The sequence below is a fragment of the Sceloporus undulatus genome, chromosome 3, assembly GCF_019175285.1.
Source record: "Sceloporus undulatus isolate JIND9_A2432 ecotype Alabama chromosome 3, SceUnd_v1.1, whole genome shotgun sequence".
Lineage (NCBI taxonomy): Eukaryota > Metazoa > Chordata > Lepidosauria > Squamata > Phrynosomatidae > Sceloporus > Sceloporus undulatus.
Window position 1 is genome coordinate 139,815,915 of NC_056524.1, and position 27,177 is coordinate 139,843,091.

The 27,177-nt window shown below is 41.4% G+C and overlaps 1 protein-coding gene across 5 annotated transcripts in view; it reads right to left on the reverse strand.

Moving 5' to 3' along the window:
• The window catches only part of ELF1 (E74 like ETS transcription factor 1), an 85,912-nt gene extending 58,743 nt beyond the window's left edge, over positions 1-27,169 (reverse strand). The window contains exons 1-2 of one of the 5 annotated variants that reach the window (XM_042456469.1): positions 22,905-23,009; positions 21,164-21,392 (exon numbers count right to left, since the gene is read on the reverse strand). The gene's annotated coding sequence lies outside the window, so the exon portion shown is untranslated. Of the gene's footprint in view, positions 1-21,163; positions 21,393-22,904; positions 23,010-27,046 lie in introns of those variants that run through there. The other 4 variants (XM_042456475.1, XM_042456467.1, XM_042456472.1 and 1 more) reach the window with 4 other exon arrangements.
• Between the last annotated feature and the right edge of the window lie 8 nt (positions 27,170-27,177).

Sequence of the window (27,177 nt, forward strand, 5' to 3'; positions counted from 1 at the left end):
AGAAAAGGAAGAGAGGGTAGAATAACTATATCTGTTTTACACCTATTATCACATAAGATGACATGTGACTTTAAGAATTATTATGATAAGCAAACTTTTAAGAAAGAAACCTGAGGCAGGCAGGAAGGGCATAATCAGAAATAAGAGCCACGAAGGCAAAGAGACCTCATCTGTCTGGTCAGAAAGGTGTGACTTCTATCTGGCCCAGCCAAATATTGTTGAACTGTTGGATAGCGCTGATGAAAGTTGTAGTTCCACAACATCTGGAGCATCTAATGGGGACAAGGAAGGAAAGCCAAGAGACAGGAAACACTGAAAAGTATTTGAGGGGTCAAATTTGTGAGGTCAAATTATTACAGGTAAGTAGACTTGCTTTCTCTCAGCTGCACATCATAACATGGAAAGGGAAAGGGAGAGTTGACTGTGTAAGGGAAACTCTTAGCAGGATCATCCAAGGTTAAACACTGGAGACATCATAGTTTTTTGTGGGTTTTTCAGGCTATGTGGCCATGTTTTAGGAGAGTTTATTGCTGACGGATGGATCCATTCCTGGTCCGTCTTCTAGAACATGGCCACATAGCCTGAAAAACCCACAAAAAACTATGGATGCCGGCCATGAAAGCCTTTGACTTCACACTGAAGACATCAGATTAAGGTGCATCCATCCTTTTCAGGGAGTAAGAGTTGCATCAGCAGAAACTGCTACTTCTAACAGTGAAGGTTTCAGGAGCTCCAGAATGTGACACTTGAGGCAGTAGTAGGAAGTAACAACATTTGAAGGATCTGACAGAGATAACAGTGGCATTTTAGCCAACTCTTATTAGCAATGTGCAAAAGAAGACCATGGTAGCCACCTTTGAATATCTTTTACCTTGAAAACCCTATGGACATTATCACACGGGAGGAATGTCTCCCAATTTCAAAAGAAAAGAAACGGGCCAATTCGGAAATGAACACAAGTACGTGGATGGTTATTACACCGCAGAAGAACACAGCGCCCATCCCAAAGCCAAAAACAACACGAATGCAAAAGAAATGATCATATGAGTACATACCCATCATAGCCTAGAATTCGAATTAGCATCCCTGCACATGCGCAGTGAGGGCAGAATCGGATTATGACCTTTTTACGCTTCCAGTGGGCTTTGCTTCTGGTTTTCCCTTGTTTCGCGTTATTTGTTCATTTGTTTGCCTTGTTTCACATTATTTGTTCATTCACTGCCCTACCCTTTATTTTACATTATTTAGGCAATTCACCAATTCAAAACCAGTCCAAAGTAACCTTGTACTTGATTTGAGGATTGGACTATGACTCTAGAAGGCAGGGATCGAATCCCACTGGGTGATCTGGTGCAAGTCACACTCTCTCAGCCTTTTCATCTGAATAAACCCCATCTGAATGAACCTGCCAAGAAAACCCTGTGACAGGGTCGCCCTAGGGTCACCTTAAGTTGGAAATGACTTGAAGACAAACAATAACATTGGACAAGTCACATTCTCTCAGCATCGGAGGATGGCCATGGCAAACCTCTGAATAAACTTTCCCAGACAACCAGGAGGGTTGGAGAATCATAGAATCATAGAGTTGTAAGAGACCACAAGGACCATCCAGTCCAAACCCATTCTGCCATGCAGGAAACCTAAATCAAAGCATCCTCGACAGATGGCCATCCAGCCTCTGCATGAAGACCTCCAAGTAGGGAGACTCCACCATGTGTGTTCCACTGTCAAACAGCCCTCACTGTCAGGAAGTTCCTCCTAATGTTGAGGTGGAATCTCTTTCCCTGTAGCTTGCATCCATTGCTCCGGGTCCTAGTCTCTGGAACAGCAGAAAACAAGTCAGCTCCCTCCTCAATATGACATCCCTTCAAGTATTTAAACAGGGCTATCATATCACCTCTTAACCTTTTCTTCTCCAGGCTAAACATCCCCAGCTCCTTAAGTCGTTCCTCATAGGACATGGTTTCCACACTCTTTACCATTTTAGTCGCCCTCCTTTGGACACGTCCAGTTTCTCAACATCCTTTTTAAATTGTGGTGCCCAGAACTGGACACAATATTCCAGAAGTATAGACATTATACTTCTATTGATGCAGCCTAAAATCACATTGGTCTTGTTAGCTGCCGCACTGCACTGTTGACTCATGTTCAGCTTGTGGTCTACTTGGACTCTCAGATCCCTTTCACACGTAGTCTCGTTCAGCCAGGTGTCACCCATCCTATATCTGTTCATTTCATTTTTCCACCCTAAGTGCAGTACCTTACATTTTTCTGTGTTGAAATTCATTTTGATAGCTTTGGCCCAGCTTTCTAATTTATCAAGTTCATTCTGAAGCTTGATCCTGTGCTCAGGGGTATTAGCTACTCCTCCTAATTTGGTGTCATCTGCAAATTTGATAAGTATACCCCCAATTCTGTCATCCAAGTCATTAATAATGATGTTAAACAGCACTGGGAGGGAAGAAGGGCTTGTCACCAGGAAGGGGCCCCACAAAACTCAACTCCCGAGGGACCCCTGGGACCCAAATCCGGCCAGGCTCTTCCTCACACCCCAAAGGCTCAGCATCCCAAAACCATCCCTGGCTCTGCCCCACTGGAGTTCCTGTGATGCAATTAGCCATATATGGTCTTTGTATCCCTAACAATGATGTCAGAGGGAATCCCTTTCTCACAGCCCCCCCCCCGCCTTTCAAGCACCTCTAGACAGAATGGAGGAGTAGGAGGCATGCTCAGCGTTCTGTGCTTCCTCCAAAATGAGCTCCTCCCCACCCTGGGCAGCACAGGAGTACTTTTTCCCTGTGTACTTCATTTTTCTGGCCCCTTTACTCCCAGTGGGAGCAGCCAGGGAGCACAGGAGAGAAAATTGCAGCAAAGTAGTGGAACAGAATTTGAAAATTCTCTGTTTCCCCAAATTTACCCATCTCTCGGTTGACCCTGGATTGGATTCAAATTGACTTAGCATTGCCTTCAATTACATGTGATAATCTCACGAAACAAACCTAAACCCCCATGATTGCACCCGGGATCACACTGCATGATAACGTCCTATGATGAGACAACCAAAATGAAGCAAGAGATAGTTCTAGAAGAGACCCTAAGGTTGGAGGGCACTACTCAGGAAGAGCAGAGAACGAGTACAAGTATTGATCAACTGCAATAAACAGCCTAAAGACTGAAAACACAGTTCCAGGTTCAGTAACTTGGGAGACCTGGAGAAGAGGATGGCATGAAGAGAAGAGAAGGGGGGGGGGGGGTTATGTGAGTTCACACATGTCCAATCAAAGAACCACAGTTCCAGGGAGACAACCCATCTTTTTTCGACGTGATCTCTGTGATTCACACTTATGGGAGATTATCAAGATAAACTCACTAAGGATGGTGCGTCACTCAAGACCAATGACAGCACCACTCTACCAAATGCAGCATTAGCTCATCCAGTCTATAATACGGTGGGAACATACAGGGTTTCAGCCACATAGCTGCTTGGCAGTTAGAGGACAACTTTCCTCTGAGATATGCCAATGAGGTGGCCACCACCTAAGTTGAGTGAGCTTTGATCCCTTGTGGAAGAGGTTTCCTAGCAAGGAAGTGGGTGAGATGAAGTGTTCAATGCCCAGTGGAACTGACACTGAGAAAAGGTTGCCTTCCCCTTCCTACACATGCCATAGAGGAGGATACTTCCTAAACTGCTTGGTCCAGAAATGTAGATCAGGATCACCCCCTAACATCTAGGGTGCGAAAGGTATACTCAAGGTCAAAGATGGGGATTGCATGAAAGTGGGAAGCACCAGCAGCTGATTAAGATGTAAAGTAGACATCACTTTCAGGAAGAAAGGTACAGTAAAAAGTGCAAAAGCAAGTTTACGTGCTAGACATTAAGAAAACAAAAACAATAACCACAGATTATTTACATAACATGGAAAGAGCCCTCCCTCCATGGCAACTGTCATCTTCTGGCCTTTTGTGAAAAAAGGCTGGCCCATCTCCATCAGGGCTAGTCTCAAGAAGAAGAGCCCTCCCTCCATGGCAACTGTCATCTTCTGGCCTGGGAGGGAGTGAAAAGGCTGGCCCATCTCCATCAGGGCTAGTTCAAGAAGAAGAGTGTATTTTTATTTTTATGTATTTTATATTTTTGTATTTTTATTGCTGTAACCCACACGGATTACTTGTGATTGGGCGGGCTATGTATTTATTATTATTATTACATAACTCTAATGTGGGTAATGAAGACATTAAAAATAGTTCAGGATTTTGTATACCAAGACTCAGTCATTAATCAAAATGGAGCCTGCAGTCAAAAAACAAGAAGACTAAGAGTTGGAAAGGCTGCCATGAAGGAACTAGGTAAGATCCTCAAGTGTAAAGACGTATCATTACAAGTATATATCAGTTAACAAAGTAGATATGTTCCCAGACAATACTTCTTTAATAGAAAATTTGTTAATAGAGGTAGGAATAATACAGAAAGAATAGGGACAGGTTCCTGCCCCACCAAAAAACAAAAGCAGTTCGACTTGCATCAGCAAGTGTTTCATCTAAACTTAACAATATGCCCACGTGAAGTTAAAGTCAAGTAAGCCCCCTATAAGGGAGGGAAAAAAACATGTTGAACTTTCTGGAGACCACTTGAAGGCTTCTTCCAAAATGAATGCAGGGAGGGATTACTTTTTCTTTCCCTAGCCTCTACTTTTCTTATGTTTTCCATTTTGGTGCCCAAATTTGATAGGTCTATGTTTTTTAACATGCTGGTGAGAAATGCTTACCCCCCCCCCCCCGATTTGCTGTTCATGTTTGGTCAGTATGGGATTCTAGGGGGGCAGCTGCTATCTGTCCATATGTCTGCCTTTTTGCTGTACGCAAGCATACACAGCTACATAAGGTCCAAAACACACTACAGAAATAATCCAGTTTGAGACCACTTTAACTAGCTGGGCTCAATGCTAGGGAATTCTGGGATCTGTAGTTTTGTGAGATATTTAGCCTTCTCAGTCAAAGAGCTCTGGTGCCACAATAAACTACAATTGCCACTGAGCCGTGGCAGTTACAGAGATCCCAAACTGGATCATTTCTGCAGTGTGTTTTGGACCTAAAACATACCCAGATCAAGCTTTACTGCATTGTTTACTGAATCATGCGCTGGGAGAAAAAGGCCTAAACACCCTAAAGGCAACAAATCCTGACTGTTCTTGAAAGCAAAGCAGGGTCAGCCTAGGCTAGTACTTGAATGGGAGACTGCCAACAAATACCAGGTGCTCTAGGCTATATTTCAAAGGAAGGAACTGGAAAAACCACTTCTGAGTATTCCTTGCCTAAGAAAACCCTGTGAAATTAATATGGTAACCATAAGTCGACCGGTGATTTGAAGGTGTATACACACACACACAGAGAGAGAGAGAGAGAGAGAGAGAGAGAGAGAGAGCATGCTAGGAAAAACGTAAAATATAAAATAAATAAAGAAATAAATGCCTTGGGCACCTATCTGCAACCTGGCTGAGTTTTTCCACCCTTTCTTCACCATCCTCCCAGTGTGAACACTGCTAATATAGTCCAGCTAGACAAGAAAAAAAAAAAAAGGGGGGGGGAGCTGGGAAGGCTTTCAAAACTTGGTAAAAAATAAATAAATAATAAAAATGCTGTTATTGTTGTATACCTTCAAGCCATTCCCAAGTTTTGGTGACTCTAAGACTTGAAGGGGTTTTCTTGGCCAGATTTACTCAGGGAAGGTTTGTCATTTCCTTTCCCTGAAGCTGATCCTGAGAAACCAATGATCACCCAGTGGGTTTCATGGTTGAGCTGAGAATTGAACTCTGGTCTCCTGAGTCACAGTCCAACACTCAAACCATGATGCCACATTCACTCTCTATGCCTGTAAATACCAAAGTCAAAATCATCCATACCACAGTATTTCTGATTTCTCTATGGAAGTTGGTTCATGAAAAAAAAAAAACAACTCAAGAAAATAATAATTTCAAATATGATGTTTGAAGATAGTTCTAAAGAGACTCCTAAAGAATAAGACAAATACAAGAGAAATCAAACCTTAATCCCACTAGAAATCAAAATGACTAAACTGAGGCTATCATACTTTATGTGTATTATGACATGACTCATTGGAAAATATGGTAATACTTGGTAAAGTTGACCAAAGCAGCTACAGAGGAAGACCATGTTACAGATAAGTACATTTAATAAGAAAAGTCACAGCCCTCAATTTGCAAGACCTGAACAGGGCTATTAATAACTGAGGCATTCATAGGGCTGCCATACGTCGACCTAACAATAACCATTAGGCCCCAGTGCCAGTACCCAATGACCTAATTGGCACGATTAGACATCTTTCATGGGTATGAACCCTGACAGCTGACACCAATATCCAGGAGGAGGGCAGTAATCCAACTGCAGACTGAAGGCAGAAAGACCCAGTGCCTTTCAATTGTTCTGGGCTTCAGCATCTGCAGACAGCAGTTGTAAACAGCCACCATTAACAAAAAAATATATTCAGCACATTAAACACAAGTACTTTTTTCTCTCCTATAGAACTAAAAGTGGGACTTCAGAGCTGTTATTACCCAGGGTACAGATTCTTTGTGTGTGTGTGTTTCGCTTTGGTTAAACCAGTATTGCAGGTTTTTAAAATGTCCTAGGCTGTATCCCGAAAAACCCAAAACACGTCCTGAAAAGTGTGTCAGCATTACCACACTAGTGGTGTATATACCGTACTCCAGGTAACATTTCACAGTTGAATTTTGGACAACCAGAATGAAGAACTATTCTTCCTTGTTCAACAGCAACCCTTTTAAAGTTGGGGTTTTTTTTTTTTATGGTACATTTACAGCAGCTACACCTTTTGCTCATCTAACTGTTAAAAAGACGTGCTGATTTCCCAGTTCCATAAAAGGCTATATGCAATCAGACTTGTAAGAAGTCTCTTACCTGATCATCTACAGTTTGTGAGAACTGAGAAATGTCTAAAAAGAGACATTTGAGAAGGGCTTTGTTCTGCCTATTACCTTTTTAGAAGCCATATTGATATATGATTAATTTTTGCATACAGTAAAACCCTGTTTAATGCAGATTAATTTAATGTGGTTCCAACTATCCACAAAGACCCCTTGTGCTACTTTATGCTGCTTTGTGTTGCTTGTGCTATCCTGTGTTCACTATTGTTTCGCTGTGCACTGCTCACCCATTAGTCTTATATGCATGCTGTCCCACATTGATTCACTGTACACTGCCCACTCTTTAGTCACTTGTGCTGATGCAGTGACCGGGGACTGATGCAGTGACCGGGGATGGCGTCTCTCCTCTCGTGGCCTGTCTGGAGTCAGTAATGGACTGGATGAGGAAAAACCGACTCAAACTGAATCCAGAGAAAACGGAGGTACTAGTGATAGGTTCCCCCGGTCCAGGAATGGCGGTGGTTCCACCTGTCCTGAACGGGGTCACGCTCCCTGTGAAGGACTCCGTGCGCAGTCTGGGAGTGCTTCTTGATTCGTCGCTTCATCTGACTGCTCAGGTGAATGCGACGGTCAAGAGCACTTGTTACCAGCTTCGGCTGATTCGCCAGCTGCGCCCATATCTGGACCGGAGGGACCTAGAAACTGTGGTACATGCTCTGGTAACTTCGAGATTGGACTTCTGCAATGTACTCTACATGGGGCAACCCTTATACCAAACTCGGAAGTTTCAAATGGTACAGAATATGGCAGCCCGGCTGGTCACTGGTGTATCCAGGACCAGCCATATAACACCTGTACTTAAAGACCTTCACTGGCTGCCCGTTCGCTTCCGAGCTCAATATAAGGCGTTGGTTATTACCTATAAAGCCCTAAATGGCTTGGGCCCAGGATACCTAAAGGACCGCCTCTCCCCGTACAATCCGCCTCGCACCCTCAGAACATCTGGGCAGCAATTGCTGAAGGTGCCTGGGGCCAGGCTAGCTTCTACTTCTAGAAGGGCCTTTTCTATAGCTGCCCCAGCCCTTTGGAATACGCTGCCCACCGAGCTCCGCTCATCTACCACCCTGGCCCAATTTAGGAAGGATCTCAAGACCTTCCTATTTAAGCAGGCATTCCCCGATTAAGATCCTGTGGGCCTCCCCTCCTCTTCCGTGGCCATGAGGACGGGCGATGGGGCTTTTATTGCTGCTTTTAGTTTTATTGTTGTACTGATGTATTGGTGTTTTGTGTTTTTAACTTGTATTTGTGTGCACTCATTGCACTTTTGTAAGCCGCCCTGATCTTTTTGGAAGGGCGGGATAAAAATAAAGATTTTATTATTATTTATTAAAGTGATCATGCTGGTCCTAGCACTACAATCCAGGATCATCTCCTGATGACCCCTCCTTCTTATGAAGTTTTCACTTCTGACAATATGAAGGGCACTTTTCAGCTGCCACATGCTTACATCGTTCATTTGGGGTAAGAAAAGCAGCATTCACAATTTATCTGCTATTTTCATTATATGTGAACTGTCCTGGAACACATCCCTCATGTTAAACAAGGCCTTACTGTATACAGCTAGGCAGACAAATAATTGTGGTTGGGGGCAGGATTGGAAAGTTTTATGCTGATATAATATTCAGGGAGACGCCCCATGTTTTGAGAGCATTAGCTGGGAATTTGTTTGCTTGACTGTTGTGATTTGACTCCCTGAATCCAGATGTCTGTATCCAAGCAATGTGCATTTCCACCGACCCTAAAGCGAAGGGAACCAGCCAACATGACTGATGCCAAGTACTTAACACGATAAACAGATACCATGAGAAGTAAGATTCTTTAATAATTTAAAGATTCCACATTTGAATTATACAGTTAACAGTATGTAAGGACTGTTTCGCTGGACTGGTTCAAACAGTATACCATTTCTCTGCCTTGAACAGAAATAGGCTTTAATCTCCAGTTGACAAAGTAAAGCATACACAATGCTATTCAAAATCAACTATTGAATAGTAAGATGCTATTCCCAAGGAATGTTATTTTTCATTGCTCAAATATTTAGTACAAACTGCAAAACCATACATGCAGATATGCGCTGAATAATATATGTGCCAAAAGTACTGGCTGCCAAGCTCTTTTTTAAAATATTAAAATATTTAAAATTGCTGTCTTTTCCAACGGGAGACAAGCAACAATGCTTCAGCTAAAAAGACTATTAACATGTAAAGCAGCTTTCCCCCATTTTTCTTCTTAATTATGATCTTAAAATACAAACGTGCTGATTTCTCACCAGCATATTTCAGTTCTGCATAATTCCTGTATGATATGCATTGCTAGGAAGTTGCTGAAACAGGCTAAGAAGAAATGTAGCATCTATACTCCTTTTCAGGCTATTTAAAATGGGCATGGCATTTTTTCCTGCAGTGTGCAAGGACTGGCACCATACTTTTGTCCAATGGCTGTAACAGCTTTTTTCTTTTCAGAAAATTTGTCAGGTGCCAGCACCAGTCCAGGGACCACCATTTTCATAGACCATGAAAATACTGTTATTGTATATAATGGGACTTGAGCATTCACGGATTTTGGTATCCATAGGAAGGAGGGGGAGACCTGGAACCAAACACCAGTAGATACCAAAGGTATACTGTACACACAAACTACAATAGCCTCAGTTTAATCATTTTGGCTTCCAAGGAGAGTTCAGGCTTGACTTTCTCTAGGACACATTTATTTGTCTTTTTGGCAGCAGATGGTATCTGTAGATCTCTCCTTCAGCACTACATTTCAAATGAGTGGCTATCATACCACTTGAGACTTCTCTTCAGCAAATTAAACATACCTCAGGACACCTAAGCTGTTCCTCACACGGCTTGGTTTCCAGACCCTTTTACCATCTTTTTGCCCTCCTTCAAAAATGTTTCAGCTTGTCAATATCCTTGAAATCTGGTAAGCAAAAGTGGATAGAATATCCCAGCTCAGGTCTGACCACAGCAGAACAAAGTGGTATTATGACTTCTCTTAATCCTCTTAATTCCTGTTGATGTAGTGTAGAATTGCACTGTCCTTTTTGGCTGCAGCATCACACTGCTGACTCATATTTAACTACCAGGTTCCCTAGGTTTTTTAACATGTACTGTAATCCAGCTATCTCCTATCCTAAAGTTGTGCATTTCACTTTTCCTAATACGTATTTTCCTAAAAATACATAGTTAAAATAATGATGTACAAATATTAAAAAATCTCCAATTATCTCAAATTATACATACATAAAATTACAATTATCTAATATCATAAATAATAAGTATCTGCTAACATACAATAAAACCAATACAATCAGCAATGACCAATTACACACATGCTGATTTCCTGTAAGCCTGTACAAAAAGCCACATTTTTAACTGGCATATGAAAGCCAATATATGGGAGACCCGCAGATCTTGGAGGAAAGCGAGTTCCAAAGCTAAAGTGCCACCAACAAGAATCCTTGCCACATGTTGTAGCCCTACAGGCCATACTCCTTTGAGCAAAAAGAGATGTGTAGCTGGACTTTAATTAGTATTAGATGGGGATGTCCCTTAACTACCTGAGTTGTAAGCCAATTGTATTGAGTTGTAAGTCAGGTATAGAGGTTTGAATGTTGGACAATGACTCTGGAGACCAGGGTGCGATTCTCAGCTTGGCCACGGAAACCCATTGGACACATCACACTCTCTCAGCCCCAGGGAAGGTGATGGCAAACCTCCTCTGAATAAATCTTGCCAAGAAAACCCCATGATAGGTTCATCTTAAACATGCAACAATAACTGGATGGGAATGTCCCTTAACAACCTAAGCCACTTGAGACTTTTTATACCCATATTGAATCTTACCCAGGCTGTGCTACCAGTGAGGCCGTAAAGAGGGAAATTGATGGATTCATAGCTCAAATTCCTTGAACAGGCACTATACACTATACAACCATACTTTGTTTAAAAAAAAAAACTAGACTATAAAACCATATTAACCAAACTCCTGTTTACAGGTGGGCAGACATTAGGCCCATAAGATCTACTTTATCTTTTACCTAAAGGCCCAAGATTCATAAATGTGCAAGTTAGAGCCAGGGAAATGTGGTCCAAAACACTTTAACTGCCCTGGCTCAATGCTAGGGAATCCTGGGAATTGCAGTTAGTTGTGGCACCACTGTTCTCTGACAGAGGCGGCTAAAATACTTACAAAACTACAGTTGCCAGAATTCCCTAGCATTGAGCCAGAACAGTTAAAGTGGTCTCAAACTGGATTATCTCTGTAGTGTGTTTTGGATCTTTATTGAAAGAATTCTGGGTCCTAGAATTTGTTCTGAATTCCTAAACCTAAAAGGGAAAAAAAAAAGCTCACAATCTTTTCATGCGAAAAAACCTGGTCACCACAAAGTATCTTTACTTCAACTGTAAAATTAACTGCTTGTTTATTGTTGCTATTGTTGAACAGCTTGGATTCTGCAATCCTTGCTAGACTACTACATATAAGCCAGATCTACCATTATATCCCAATCTACATTCTTCTGGCCCCTGCATGAGCAATTTTTGCTGATGCTCAACTAGATTCTCCAGCAGTGTTGCCAACAAGCCTCGAAGATATTCCCTGGAATGTTTTACCAAAATCCAAAACCCCCAGAATTTCCCAATATTTATTATTATTATTATTAATTCAGTCAAAATCCCCAGAAAGAAATTAATTAAATTTCCCAGATTCCGGGGAATTCCCTGGAAATTGGCAACACTGCTCTCCAGTGCAACACTTGAATAGAGTCTTCCAATGTAAATACTGTAATAGTCTTAATAATAATAGTTTTACATGAAGCTGTTTGGGTCTGAACAATTGACAAAAAGAAAATGCATTATGACTAAAATTGTTTTGGTCCAAATTGCAGACCACACCTGAAGACTTGCTTAGACATGTTTATGCTAGGAGCTAACCTTACACTTTTCATTTTCAAGACTTGCAGAAGTGAGATAGGGCAAAACATTTTCCAACTCAGAGGCAAACACATGGAGAAAAGCTCTGACTTTAAGAAAAAAGGGAGGAAGGAAAGAAGGAAAGCAAGAAGGAAGTTCTATATTTTATTATGTATTGTGTGTGTGTGTGTGTGTGTGTAATGAGATATCTAGGAGATGAGACCCAAGACTAAACATGAAATTCATTTATGTTTTGTATATACCTTATACACATAGTCTGAAAGTAATTTTATACAAAGTATGTTTAAATAATTTTTGTGCATTAAACAAAGTTTGTGTACATTGAGCCATCAGAAAGCAAAGCTGTCACTATCTCAGCCACCCATGTGGACAATTTTGGATTTTGGATTATTTCAAAATCTGGATTAAGGGGTAGTCAACCTGTCATAAAGATTGTATCGTAGCTAAAATGAAGGCCGTGAAAGCCTTACAATGTCTGTAACATGATTTCCTCTTACAAGCTCCAGGTAAATCCACATCCTATGAAACTGTATCAGTTCCTCCCAGGCACACATTGTTCTCTACAACCACATACCTGAGAGACCATAAAGGAAGACAGCGCTTATGGTCAAGATGTCATTTACAAATATATCCCCTTCTAGAGCAAAAACAGCTAATTAATTTTATTTTCTACTAATATATGTGACAGCAGAACATAATAAATTAAATCCACTTCATGTGTAGCTTATCTCCTTGGATCACAAAATTATGTACAGTAACACATTCTGTAAATTGACAGGATAATTGAGTTACAAATGTAGGCCAAATGTTTCAAAAGACAACAGTGAACATACAGAAAAAATGCATGTGTGTCTGAATGTACACATACTTTACTGGGATCATCATTCTCTAAACTCATAACTAACAGTACTATATTATACACATACACAAGGAAAATCGATTAAAGTTTGCGTAAGTAAAAGATAAAATCCAGTGATATCTTACCAAGAATTCCATAAAAAAATAATTTCTAACCTATTAGCTCAGCAGCACAATTTTAATTTAGCTACTAAGGCTTCAATCATATGTGGAAATGGAATTTATTTCTATTTACTCATGATTACAAGGGGGGGGAGTATATAGTTCTAGAAAATAAAACTCAACCAACAGAGATTTGGGAGACATTATTTTTAGAAGCTGTGCTCTGTATAAACTTTTGTTTGCCAACTGCACGGGATCATGGTGATGAAAAAGAAAGGCTAATACCAATGTTTTTACCATGAGACTTCAACACATGGTGACTTCATGGATGAGACGTCTCCAAGACACCCTGTTCTCACTCTGCACAATTCCTCCAGGCTCACAGCCATAGCCTCCTTGACTAAGTCTATCCATCTAGTTTGTGGTCTATCTCTCCCCACTCCCGCCTTTCTAAGCATTATTGTCTTTTCCAGAGAGTTATGCTTTCTCATGATGTGGCCGAAGTGCAACAAGCATTACTGTCTTTTCTAGAGAATTATGCCTTCTTATGATGTGGCTGAAGATGAGTCATGCCTTCTCATCTTGGTTTCCAGGGAGAGTTCAGGTTTGATCTGTTTCAATACCCATTTGTTTGTCTTCTTGACTGTCCACAGTACCCTCAGCACTCTTCTCCAGCACATCTCAAATTGGTTGATTTCCTTTCTCTCAACTTTCTTCACTGTCCAGCTCTTACATAAGTACATGGTGATGGGAAATATGACAGTATGGACAATCCTTACTTCATTGTTCAGTGTTATATGTTTACTGTTTATGATCTTGTCTAGTTGCTCTACCCAGTCCTAGTCTTCTGATTTAACTGCAATCTCCATTCAGATTAATGATCGATCCAAGGAGACTTGCACAACTTCGCAGTAGGTAGGAGCCCAAATTAAAATAGGCTAAACTTCTGGGGACAGATATAACTTAATGAATTATTAAATAATTAAGACAATAATAAATATTAATTAATAATAATTAATGTTATTAATATTAATTCCATCCTCATAGAATCACAGAGCTGAAAGGGCCATCCAGTCCAATCCCATTCTGTCATGCAGGAACTCACAATCAAACCACCCCCGACAGATGGCCATCCAACCTCTGTGTAAAGACTTCCAAAGAAGGAACCTTCACCACTCTCTAAGACAAGATGTTCTTACTGTCAGGAAGTTCCTCCTAATGTTGAGGTGGAATCTCTTTTCCTATAGCCTGTTCCGTGTCCTATTCTCTGGAAAAACAGAAAAGAAGCTTGCTCCATCCTCAAGATGACATCCTTTCCAAATATTTAAACAGGGCTATCATATCAACTCTTAACCTTTTCTGCCCCAGGCTAAACATATCCAGCTTCCTAAATCTCTCCTCATAAGGCATGGTTTCCAGCCCATTCACCATTTTGGTCGCCCTTCTCTGGGCACTGCACCTATATGGCGCTCCCTCAGCGCTGTGTCATATGGACACAGCACCAGAGGAAAGTCATGACACCGCATGCTGTGTGGAGCAGCGCACATCACGGCGCCCTGGAAGGCAGAGTTTGGCATGTGTCATGTGTTTGCGACAGCCCAACTCCACCCCCTAAGTTGAAGTATTGCATCAAATCTGACTGCTACCTCTGTAAGCCTTAGCTGATCTGCTCTAAAATAAGGACTATACTCACTCTACCCCAGAACTAAATCAACAAATGAAAGGAGCTGCCCCACAGTTCACCGATAAGTGTCTTGCTCTGACCCAGTCTCCTGTCCTTTCTACCTCGGGGATCTCCTCTGCAACAAAGGAGACTATCAAGACTTCAAATATGCACCTACACTCCAATTACAATTGGCCTTTCATATCCACAGATTCAACTATCCACAGCTTGAAAAAAAATTAAATCTAAAAAGCAAAGCTTGATGTTGCCATTTTATACAATATAATAATAACAATGATGATGATGATGATGATGATGATGATGATGATGATGATGATGATGTTTATTTATATTTCCCATCTCTCCCAAGGATAGAGGCAGGATTACATCAATAAAATAATACAATAACACAAATACAATTGATAAAACACTAATACTGAATTTACCACATTCCTATTAGTTCTCTAAAAGACAGTTCATCAGTAGCCAATAACCATAGTCAAGATAATATATATATCATAATATATATTTTACTGTGTATAATGAGACTTGAGTATCCATGGATTTTGGTATCAACTGAGAACCCTAGAACCAAACCCCAGTGGATACCAACAGCCCACTGTACACATTTTCTAATATCTATTTTGATCAATTCAACAAAATATGGGATAACATACAAGTTTCTCCTTCCTCCTTCCCAGATAGGAAGTCTATTCATCCATAAAGCTCAGTTTCAAGTGTTATAGCCTATCTAGTAGCATCAGGTTGGTCAAGAAAGGCAAAAGGCACATTGTGAGAGTCCAGTCCAGTAAGAGTAGCTGGAGAAGCAGACACATGCTTTCTAATTATCTAAAGACTACAACATTCTCATTTTTACAATGATGAACAAGATCTGGGTGTTTGCCAATAACAAGAGAATGGTCTATACAGACAGGAGAGTGAGTGAAAACTCAGCTCTAGTGTTACAGACTGATAATCCTAACTGGCAGAGAAGATCACCTGTGATGTCAGAAATCATGTCTGCCAAAATAGGGCGTGGGGTATAGTTTGTCTAGTCAACCTGTTGCCTAGTCAACCTAAAAAAATATTCTCCCGAAAACAGCAAGTTACAGCAATTTATCTTCATCATCTAGCTATCCAGTATTTAATTGGTCCAATAAAGGGAGTGACACTAAAATGAGTCAGGAGAAATCCACAGAAAGTAATGCAAGTACTGTGTAGGAGTGTGAGCGGTTTAACTGGCTGTCAGGGCTGTGTTCTTGCAAGGTCTTGCCCCATCAGCTGAGGAAGAAATGAGGACCAGCTAGAAGAAACAGACCTCAAAGGTGCTCCTGGGTTTCACATCCCATGCTCCCTAAATGACCTTGGGCCAGTCACCACCCTTTAGCCCAACCTATTTCAAGGGGGTGTTGTAAGGATAAAGCGGGAGAGGAGACTACCTGATGCTTTGAGTACTTTAGAAGAAAGGCAGGATATATAAATGTAAGAATAAATAAATACCTTGATCATTTCTTCTGTTCAATTATTTGTTCTATTGAATCATTTTATTTTCATTCTAGCTTGGAATTTTTTAGTATTTTTACTGTTGTTCCTCATCCTGGGACAGACTCTCTGGTAAAAGGTCAGTCATGTTCCCTAAATAAGAAATCTTCTATAAATAGTTGCTATAGTTGTTGTTACAGTAAGATTTAGCATGCAGAGAAATTGGCTCCGGGTCCTTCAATACAAGCATTTCAGCATGGTATATGCCACTCATGTGAACGCTAATTTGGTGAAAAAAGGGAAAGGATCATTTTAGTTAATGTAACTCTTAGATTGGGGAAGTTTAACAATGTAAAATACCACTTGTCAAAACAGTCAAGTGTTCATCAGGAATGGTCCTGTGAGACCAGACTGTTTTAATTCAAAAGCAGTACTTTTAAACTAATTATGATTTCCCCTCCCAATAATCTATTCATTAAGAGCAGGGCAGAAAGGAATTGTTACTGGCCACATATTGATTGCTAAAAGCATAATTTTAACATACTGATAAACTATACCTCCTGCCTTTATCCCTATGCATTAAGTTCATTTTTAGCGCATCAAATTTGGGGGAAATAATAGGGCTAAATAAAATTACAGAAAGAATGAAAAAAATCTGTTGGTTAAACAGTGGCATCACTAGGAGGGTTGAGGGGGACAGATCACACTGGGTGACACCCCAGAAGAGGAGTGACAGCTGGTGGGTCCCTCTTCCTGATGGGGGTGGCATGATGTTCCTGCTAGCACCCACTCCTTCACTGCTGGGGCACCCTCCCTGAGGAGGAAAACAAGGCAGCAAAAGACGAAGGGCACGCATGCTCCCCCTGGTTTTGCCTCTGTGTGGCTTCCTCATAAGGAAGGAGTCGCATGGAGGCAAAGGAGATGCGAGCCCAGCCCTTTTGGCTTTGCCTCCATGTGGCTTTCTCATGGGAGAGCCTATCTCCCTCCCCTCCTCAAATGCTTGGCTGCCTTCCCTGCACAGGGTGATACAAAGCCCCAGGATGCCACTGAGGTTAAATGTTTTTTTAAACCATATAGTAAGAAGTTGTCTAATTTCCACATATGTGCAAAATGAGTTCCCTACCCAGTAGTCATCATGTTACACTGCTGTAAAGCATACTGCTCTATAGAACACTGCTGTCATAGTTTATCAACCAGTCTTGCACGAGCACATAATTTTCTAAGGCAGCATAACAGTACAATCCTCTATAAATTCATGCGGAAGTAAGTCCCAATATTCCAAAACTGTGTTCACTTTTTAGATTCCGCAATTTTATTCAGTACAGTATTGTCATATTTGTTGAATAAACATTTACAATAGTATATACAGTAAATCCTGCCTCTCTTCCTCCAGTCATTACATGCAAATCAAATGAAACCATTTTTCTTTCAGTCTCCTATAGCAAGAGCAATAGATTTTACTAAGTAATTGTCTGGTTTCCTTATCTCTCTGCAAGTAGAAGGACCAGGGGAGAAAGGCTTTCTCTGAGAGGCTGTCCAGATTATAAACCCAATAATGTTCAATTTCTTTTAACTCTGGCTGTATCCGCACTGCAGAAATACTCCAGTTTGACACTTCTTTAACTGTCATGGCTCAATGTAATGGAATCCTGGGATTTGTAATTTGCTGTGGCACCAGAGCTCTTTGACAGAGAAGGCTAAATATCTCACAAAACTACAGTTCCCAGCATTCCATAGCATTGAGCCGTGGCAGTTAAAGTGGTGTCTGAGTGGATTGTTTCTGCAGTGCGGATGCAGCCTGCATGTGTAACGAGAACCAGTATCTCTCACAAATGTTTAAAGGATCTCAATACAGGATACTTGAGGAACATCCAAATCTTTAAATCATAACAATGCTAAACTACATACGACATTGGTTATTGCTTAAAGACATCACTTAAGAGTTATATGGCTCTTTTTTTAATTGTAAATAGCAGCTACTAGAGGGAGAAAGATTTGGACAGATATCAGTAGAAGCAATTTACGCTTTCCTTCTAGAGAAATCATCAACGGGAACTTTAGCTGCAAATAGCAGGATAGCTGAAAATAGCAGGATTTTAGTCAGAACTATAGTATAGGAAGAAAAGTTCAAATTATCTTTCCCAACACGATAGTCCCAGTCTTGATCAGATGCATCTTTTCTTTTCCCAACTCAAAAAAAGTTTCACACAACCCCAAGTGATGTTTATTATCACCTGTAGTTTGGTCCACTCAGTCTTTAAATTTGATCTAAATATTCAACCAAGGGTAGCTATGACGTTTGGAAAGAAGAAGTTTTGAGATTTGTTTCATTCTAGTTTTCTATTATACAGTCGGCCCTTCTTATACACTGATTTTTTATACACGGATTCAAGCATACTGTACATACTGTTTGAAAATGTTCCAAAAAAGTATATATTTACCTTGATGTTCCATTTTTTATTAGGGACACCATTTTCCTATGTCATTATATTTAATGGGACTTGAGCATACACGGATTTTGTTATACACGGGGGATCTTGGAACCAAACCCCAGCATATAACAAGGGTCCACTGTATTATGTTACATGTGTTTGGAACAAAGCAAACACAAGAAACAGGATGACATCAAAGCAGAGCAAGTCCTCCCATTACCAGCAACCTGCCTCTTCCATGAGATCCCAACTAGTTGGTTTTGAAAGTTTTTTTTAAACTCTCAAGAGAGAGGGGGAGAAGAGATAGCTGCAAGCCAACACTGTGTTTACATAGAAGGCTTGGACCATGGCATGCCTGGCACAGAGGTGAGAGCTTGTGCACAAAGCTGTTTCAGTGCTTCCCCCAGTTGAATGTATGAATTGGATTCTATTATTCCACAGAATACATAAAACAATGCTGCAGATGAGCTATTGTGGTATAGTGGTTAGCATACTAATCTAAGAGTAGGGAGAACCACTCAGACATGAAGCTGACTAGCTTTGAGTCACAACCACAATTTCAGAGCCTAGCCTACCTGTCAATGATGTTGCAGGGATAAAATGGACAGGAGGGAAGCTGCTTAGAAAAAAAGGCAAAATATAAACAGTTATGGAGGTGGTAGTAGCAGCAGCAATTTATTTATCTTCTCAGAAACACCACAAACGTGTATATAATCCAGTTTCAATTGTTGAGTCTCTGTGGCCCTTGAGGGTCCCAGAGATTTAAAAAAATGACCCAAAACAATTGCTCAACCCTGTCTTAAAAAAAATGCATGTATACTGGAGAGTCCTGTAGTATCAAAGAGAAAGAACACAACCACGAGTTCCATGGTCCATACATTAACAGATTCTCAACACACCTTTATTGACAATAGCTTAATAGTTAAGGAGTATAAGTACTTTACTGTTAAAGTGGTTGCCTATCAAAGCGCATGCCATAATATGCCACTTACAGTGACACAACAATTTTTTGTGATCAATTTATTTTCAGAGTCAGTCTCTGTTTTGCTAATCACCAATCCTGATTATTGCTCCAAGGCCTCATCTGCACTGCAGAAATAATGCATTTTGACACTTTAACTGTCATGGCCCTAGCCTATGGAATCCTGGAATTTGTAGTTGGCTGTGGCATCAGAGCTCTCTGTCAGAGAAGGCTAAGTATCTCACAAAAGTACAATTCTCAAAATTCCATAGCATGGAGCCATGGCAGTTAAAGTGGTGTCAAATGGCATTACAGTAGACCTTGGTATCTGCGAGGGGATCCTTTCTGGCCCCCTGCAAACACCAAAGTCCAAGGATCTCATGTCTCCCTGTCCCAATGGCGGCATGTGCACTTGGCCATATCTCCACTAGCAACAGTGAGGGCTGTCCCTTATGTCAGTGCAGTCGTGCTGCCATTGAGGACAATCGGGGGCTTGCCATCCATGGATGCTGAAATCTGCAGATAGCAAGTCTGTGGATAAAGAGACTCCACTGTATTTCAGCAGTGCAAATGCAGTCCAAGCTGCATCTGTTAATTCTGCTTCAAGAAATCTGAAACACCTACATGTAAATGGCTTGTTTCACTTGATTTCTAGCTCCAGCAATGTGTCTCTCAATTTTGATAGCTGTAAACAAACAAACAAAATAATTGTTTTAAAGAAAAAAAATAACTATTTATTGAAATGACTATTACAACAAGAGGACCCATTGCAGGTTTCACAGATATACACTTTCAGTTCAGAATTTTTCACAGGGCATGCTGTACCCCGTTTGCCAAATATGAGGTCCTCTAAATGTAATAATTCCAGAACTATCTAAACTTCAAGAGTACCTTCAATCCCAAATGCAACCTACCATGTTACATGGAACCTTTAACTCATTATTCACAATTAGCCTGAGCACCTTATTTCACACATAAGCCAATTGCGCAATTGATCTAATGCCAAAGCAAACCTTTTCCATTCACGTCCTGCTGCCTTTCCATAGTTTCCCTTAAAAAAAACAACCAAAAACACCACCCAAAACATTTTGGGTATTCCTTTCCTAACGATCTAAAGACCATTCCACAAACACAGAGTACAGTATTATTAAGTATACTGATAAAAACCAAATCCTTCATTGAATGCCCATCACCCATTCACATTTTTAAATGTGTATATTGACAATACTGCGAAACAAATTAAATCTATCATACTTAAAGTTCTTCCCTAATTCAGGCAAAACTGTAATGCAACTCTATCAGCATTTATAGCATTTAATTGATATTGTTTCTGCTATGTTTTTAGATTCAGGTTCAGTCACCAAAGATGAGTTACAATAAAAATGAGCCTATTGTAAGATGCACAAAACAAATCTATGACAGCTACAAAGTTTATGATCGTTTCAGTTCTCAGAAAGGGTAGCTGTCTAGTGTTCATAATCCTGGCATGTAATTTCCTGCTTATTTAGTACAAAGAGGCCTGAAACACCGCAAATAATTTTAATTAGCGGCCCATATCACATTAGACAATGCATAATGACTTTCATGTTAACTACATATGTAATTAACTATGTATAATTAATGCAAACCACATTTACTCATAAAATAAAAAGGAAGTACAAATATATTAAATGTTCGAATATAAATACATCACATATAGTATGCATTTTTATCCACTGGGTGGCAGCCATTCATTCACCAAATATACTGTTTGTGTGTTCAGGACTAACCTTAATGTGAAAAGACTGTTATTTGCATGTTCATCCATTTATAAATTGAAAGAAGGTGTAAGTGAAGGGTGGAACAAGCTGCTGGTGTCCAGGACGCCTGGGGTATGGCAAAAAGAGCCGTGTTTGCGCTAACGCTCTGATAGTCTTGGAGATAAGGAGGGCTGGGCAGGTAGGGAGAGGTGATCAATCCAAGTAGGCTTTGTATACAACAAGTTTTCCTGCTAAGTACCTGCATGTCATAAACATTTGAATTAAAATTATCATATTGAAATCAAATCTGATTTTTTAAAAAAAATTATTTGGTGTGTGTTGGAAGAGGGCTAGTCTTATACGACGAGCATATCCCAAACTCTATATTTTAACTGGAAAAGTTGGGGGTCGTCCTATACGCCCAGTCGTCTTATACGCCAGAAAATATAGTATTTTATTTTTATCCCGCCTTTCTCCCGAAGTGGGACTCAAGGTGGCTAACAACATATATAAAACACAACAATTAAAATTGTACAATTAAAATAATAAAAATATTAAAAATTACAAATATAAAATTTAAAACATACAAGGTTAAAATTAATAACCTAAAACCAATCTTATCCCCCAATAAAACCAAGCCTGCCAGACCTTAAAAGGCCTGTTTAAATAAAACTGTCTTTGCCTGCCTGTGAAAGGCCAGCAGTGAGGTGGCCAGCCTAATCTCCATTGGGAGTTCCAGAGGGTGGGAGCAGTCACTGAGAAGACTCTCTTGCATGTCCTCACTGGGAGAGCCTGGGATGGTGGTGGGACCCAGAGAAAGCCTTCTCCTGAGGATCTTAGGGCTCTCGGTGGTTCATATGGGGAGATACGGTCTCTCAAATAATCTGGACCTAAGCCATGTCCCTATAAAGTCCCTAGTTCAATTCCTGCCATTTCCAAGTAAGGATGAAGAAGAGCGCCTACCTGAAGGGAAAATACTAGAGAGCAACTAACAGCCAATCAGTATAGATAATAATGAGCTCTCGTTGGTTCCCAAACTCTAGTCTTCCTTGTGTTTTGGGCTTCAACTGCTATAATTCCAGACCACTGGCCAAGATGGCTGAGGATTCTGGAAATGAAATCCAAAACACCTGGAGAACCAGAGTTTGCAAATCAATGAGCTAGATGGACTAATGAGCTAACTTAGTATGAAGCAGCTTACTGTGTGCATTGAGCACCTCTGTATCAGTCCTTTTCGCACTTAAGAGTAGAATGTGGCACTTTGGTTGACAGTGAAGTAGACTACAAGTTGAACTTGAATCAAACAGTGTGATGCAGCAGCTAAAAAGGCCAAAACGATTCTAGGCTGCATCAATAGATGTAGTGTCTAGACTCTAGATCAGGGGTAGGCAATCTTTTTGAGCCGGGGGCCGGGTTGCTGTCCCTCAGACAACTGGGGGGCCGAAGCCAAAAAATAAATAATTAAATAAATAAATAAACCAGGACAAATGTAGGACAAAATTTTCAAATGGAAGACACTTTTTTTAAAAAAAAATGGAGGACACGCGAAAAAATTTGCTGATTTTTTAAAAAATGTAAATGCATGTTTCTGAGGCTTCTATAGACAATTGCCCCCCAAAGGCCCCGGCGGCAATCGGCAGCAGGACTGGGCTGGGGCCAGTCCCAAGGCCTCACCGGGCCGCATCTGGCCCGCGGGCCGCAGGTTGCCTACCCCTGCTCTAGATCAAAGGAAGTAATAGTGCCAGTCTATTCTGCTTTGGTCAGGCCTCACCTGGAATACTGTCTCCAGTTCTGGGCTGGAGCGTGGCCAAAGGAGGGTAGTCAAAGTGGCGAAGGGTCTGGAAACCATGCCTTATGGGAGTTGGGGATGTTTAGCCTGCATAAGAGAAGGTTAAGAGGTGATATGATAGCCTTGTTTAAACATTTGAAAGGGTGTTATATTGAGGCTGAAGCAATCTTGTTTTCTGCTGCTGCACAGACTAGGACACGGAACAGTGGATGCAAGCTACAGGAAAAGAGATTCCACCTTAACATTAGGAGGAACCTATTGACAATAAGAGCTGTTTGACAGTGGGACACACTCCCTCAGAGAGTGGTGGAGTCTCCTTCTTTGGAGGTCTATAAACAGAGGCTGGATGGCCATCTGTCGGGGGTGCTTTGACTGTGAGTTCCTACATGGCAGGGGGTTTGACTGGATGGCCCTTGTGGTCTCTTCCAACCCTATGATTCTATGATTCTTTGAACTGTCCAACAGAGGTGCTAAACCGCGAGTGGGGAACCTATAGCTTTCCAAATATAGATGAACTACCATTTTCATTATTCATTGACCAGGCTGGCTGAAGCACAACAGCCTTGAATGTTTTCTCAACCCTGTGCTCAACTTTTCTTTCCTCCCCTCAGTCATTTTTGTGTTTCACTTATATTGAGAGGAAGAAGGAAAATGTGGTTAAAGCAATAGATCATAGAAAGAGTTCAGCAGCCCTTTCTCACATTATGACTTGCCTTTCAATATAGAAGACTGCATACAAATTTATAAATGGACTAGTGGGCTCTCTGTACTAGTTTACAACTGACTAGTAACCAGATAACAACTGATTTGAAAATATGGTGCGGAAAGTAGTTGGCCAGCAAAGTAAAGAAACCTCTATCCACATGTGACACTAGGACAACACAGGGGACTTTTATATAGGAAATATATACAGCACCAATTATAAAAGATAATCCTAAGCCAGGGTAATTTATAAAACAAAACCACAAAACAGGAGACACAAAATATTGCAGCAACTATAAAACTATATCACTTATCTCACACAAAATTCTGCAACATAGGCCCAAAACATATGGGCAAAAAATGCCAGCTTCAGATTGATCCAGGAGTGTGTACAGATGATGCGTGCTCCCAGATTGGTCAGAACCTGTGCCAAGGCTGGCTAACACAACCCAACACCAGCTCCAAAAGGAATGGGGGAAAACCATTCCTTGCCAGCAGTCATGGCAGCGGCCAGTCTCAGGACCACGGCATCCAGTCACCACAGTCCCACACCAATCAGGGATCAAGCAAGGCTGGAGCGGCCTCTGGCAGATCCAAGCTGTCAGTCTGTTTGACCCCACAGACTCCAACAATACGTGGTGAGAGAAATCCCAAATGTCCAGGTGGGGTTCAGGAAAGGCAAAGGCACTAGGCATCACATTGCAAACATATGAGAGCTAATGGAGCACACTAGGGAATTCCAAAAGAAAATCAACATGTGCTTTGAATAGATCATGAAATGCTATTGGAACGCTCTTAAAGACATGGAAGGCCACCATATCTGATAGTCATGATGAGAAATCTGTACTCAGGAAAGAGGCTACTGTCAGAACGAACTAGAGAAACAGAATGGTTTCCCAACTGGCAAAGGGATCAGACAGGCACATCTTATCACCCTACCTGTTTAACTTATATGCAGAACATATTGTAAGGAAAACGGGCTTGGACAAGAAGGGATGAAAAGGAGGAAGGATATCAACAATCTCAGATACGCAGATGGACACCATAATACTGTGGAAAAACCTCACAGACCTGGAACAATAATAAGGAAGAAAGTGCAAAGGCAGGCTTAATGTTGAACATAAGAAAACAAAAATAATGACCAGGAGAATCTACACAAATTCAACCTAGACATGAGGAAATAGAAATAGCAAACACTTTTGATACCTGGTATCAAACATTGATAGCAATGGGGGCTGCAATCAGAAGAAGACTAAGAATGGGGAGGGCAGCTATGAAGAACTAGAGAAGATTCTAAAATGCAAAGATATACAACTGAGCACCAAGTTAGAATCATCCAAGCCATTGCATTCCCTATTACCATGTGCAGATGTGGGAGCGACATAGACAGCTAGAAAGAAGATAGGAAGAAAATAAATTCATTTGAGATATGGTGCTGGAGAGGTCCTGAGGTCCTGTGGACAGCCAAAAAAGCCAAACAAATGGGTCCTAGAGGTCAAGCAGAAATCTCCCTGGAAGCCAAGATGGCAAAACTGGGCTGTCGTCTTTGGCCCTTATGAGGAGGCCAACTCACTGGAAAAACAATAATGCTAAGAAAGGTGGAGGGAAGTAGAAAGAGAGGAAGGCCACATGCTAAATGGATGGACTCTATTAAGGAGGACATTGGGTATGAGTTTGCAGGACCTGAGCAGAGGTGGAGGCCAGAAGGTCTGGAGATGTCTCATCCTCAGGGTCACTATGGGTTGAAAGTATCAAGAAAGGGGAGCACCATTTTTCAATTCTCTTCCTTCCACAAAAAATCATTTTAAAATGGAAAAGAACACAATGTGACCGGAGTAGACTCATATATGGGCTAGTTTGTTAATTTGCAGGCATGATGTTAGAAAAAGTAGGTGGGGTGAGGGGAAGCTGGGGAAGATGAAGTCATGGTGTCTGTGCGATTACAGTCCCAAAATGGAGGGGGGAAGACTGAAAATGCTCAAATTAGGTTCGTAGCAATTCGCACTAGGTCTGCCCCTGGGATCACTGGGAGCAGAAAACGAAGACACATTTCTCATTTACGAAGGCAGGAATCCATTGTCCTTGGGATGATTTAAGAAAAAAACCAGGTCTGAACAGCAGGCAAGAAGTTTCCTGATCTTTCATAACACTGGAACCACTCGTTGTTTATTTATATACCATACTTCTCTCCAAGTAGGAGACCAAAGGCTGAAAGGTGTGGCGTCTGCACTATAGAAAAATCTAGTTTGACACCAGTTTTACTGCCATGACTCATGGTTGGAATCCTGGGAACTGTCGCTTGTTTGGGCTGTTATCTGTCTAACGTACGCACTTACAACCAATCTTTCAATGCGCAAGTTAGCCCATGATACATAAAATACTGTGGTTTGAGGCAGTGGAGAAGAAGCCGTAAGACTTATCGCTGATCGCCTTAGTCTTACAATCAATTGAAATTGTAGTAGAAGGGACCAATGGAAACCCCAACACACTCAAGGTGATCAATATTCAACGTACAACTCGGCTGTTGATATATATTTAACTTGGCTGTTAAATAAATACAACTTTGCTGTTTTGTGAGAGATTTAGCCTTTTCTCTCAGAGACTCTAGTGCCGAAACAAGCCACAGTTCCCATAATTCCACCAGCATGGAGCCATGGCCAGTTAAAGCGGTCTCAACTGGGTTGTACTCCAGTGTGGATGCTGCCAGGGTTGTTCCACATGAGTCACTCACTCGGCTTTGCTTTGGTGCCAGAACAAACCACGTCGTTCCCTGGAAACCCCAGAGTATGGATCCTCTGGGGACTGTTTAAAAGCGGTGTCGAAGTGGGTTATTTCTGCAGGTGGAACCGTTAGGGAACCTCCCAAAGGAGAGGGCCTCAAAAGTTACTCCTCAGAGCAAAGGAGAGGAGGAGGACCAGGATGCACAAAATGGGGACAGCCCAGAAAGACCTGGAAACACTCCTGGGATGCGTCCAGACTGGAGAAATAACCCGGTTTAGTATCGCTTTAACTCTTTGTCTCACTTCTGCTATGGAATTCTGGGAGTTGGAGTTTGTTGTGGGCCCAGAGCGGAGCTCCGCTCTGGGCCCACAACAAACTCCAACTCCCAGAATTCCATAGCCCTGAGTCAGATAAGAGTTAAAGCGGTACCAAACCGGGTTATTTCTCCAGTCTGGACGCAGCCCAGAAATATAAACAGGTCACAAAATGGAGGACACAGAGAGAGAGGAGGGTGACAGCCATGGAAAGGGGGACAATGTGGGGTTCCCAAGGAGGATCCCTTCCTAGAAACCGAAACCAACTCATCATCATCCCCCCTTTTCTTTCCTATCCCTCCCTTCCTTTTTACATAGGGTGACAGGATTGGAACCCAGAGCCGCGGAACTTTTGGCCTTTTGGGGGCGTTTCAAAGGAGGACTCACCGCTGCCTCTACTTCTCGCCCTTCTCTCTCGGTTCACACGCTCCACTCCAGCAGCGCCTCTCCTAAAGGAGGGAGGAGGAGGAGGAGGAGGAGGCGGACGCGAAAGGCGACGTCAGGGAGCGTCCGCGCGA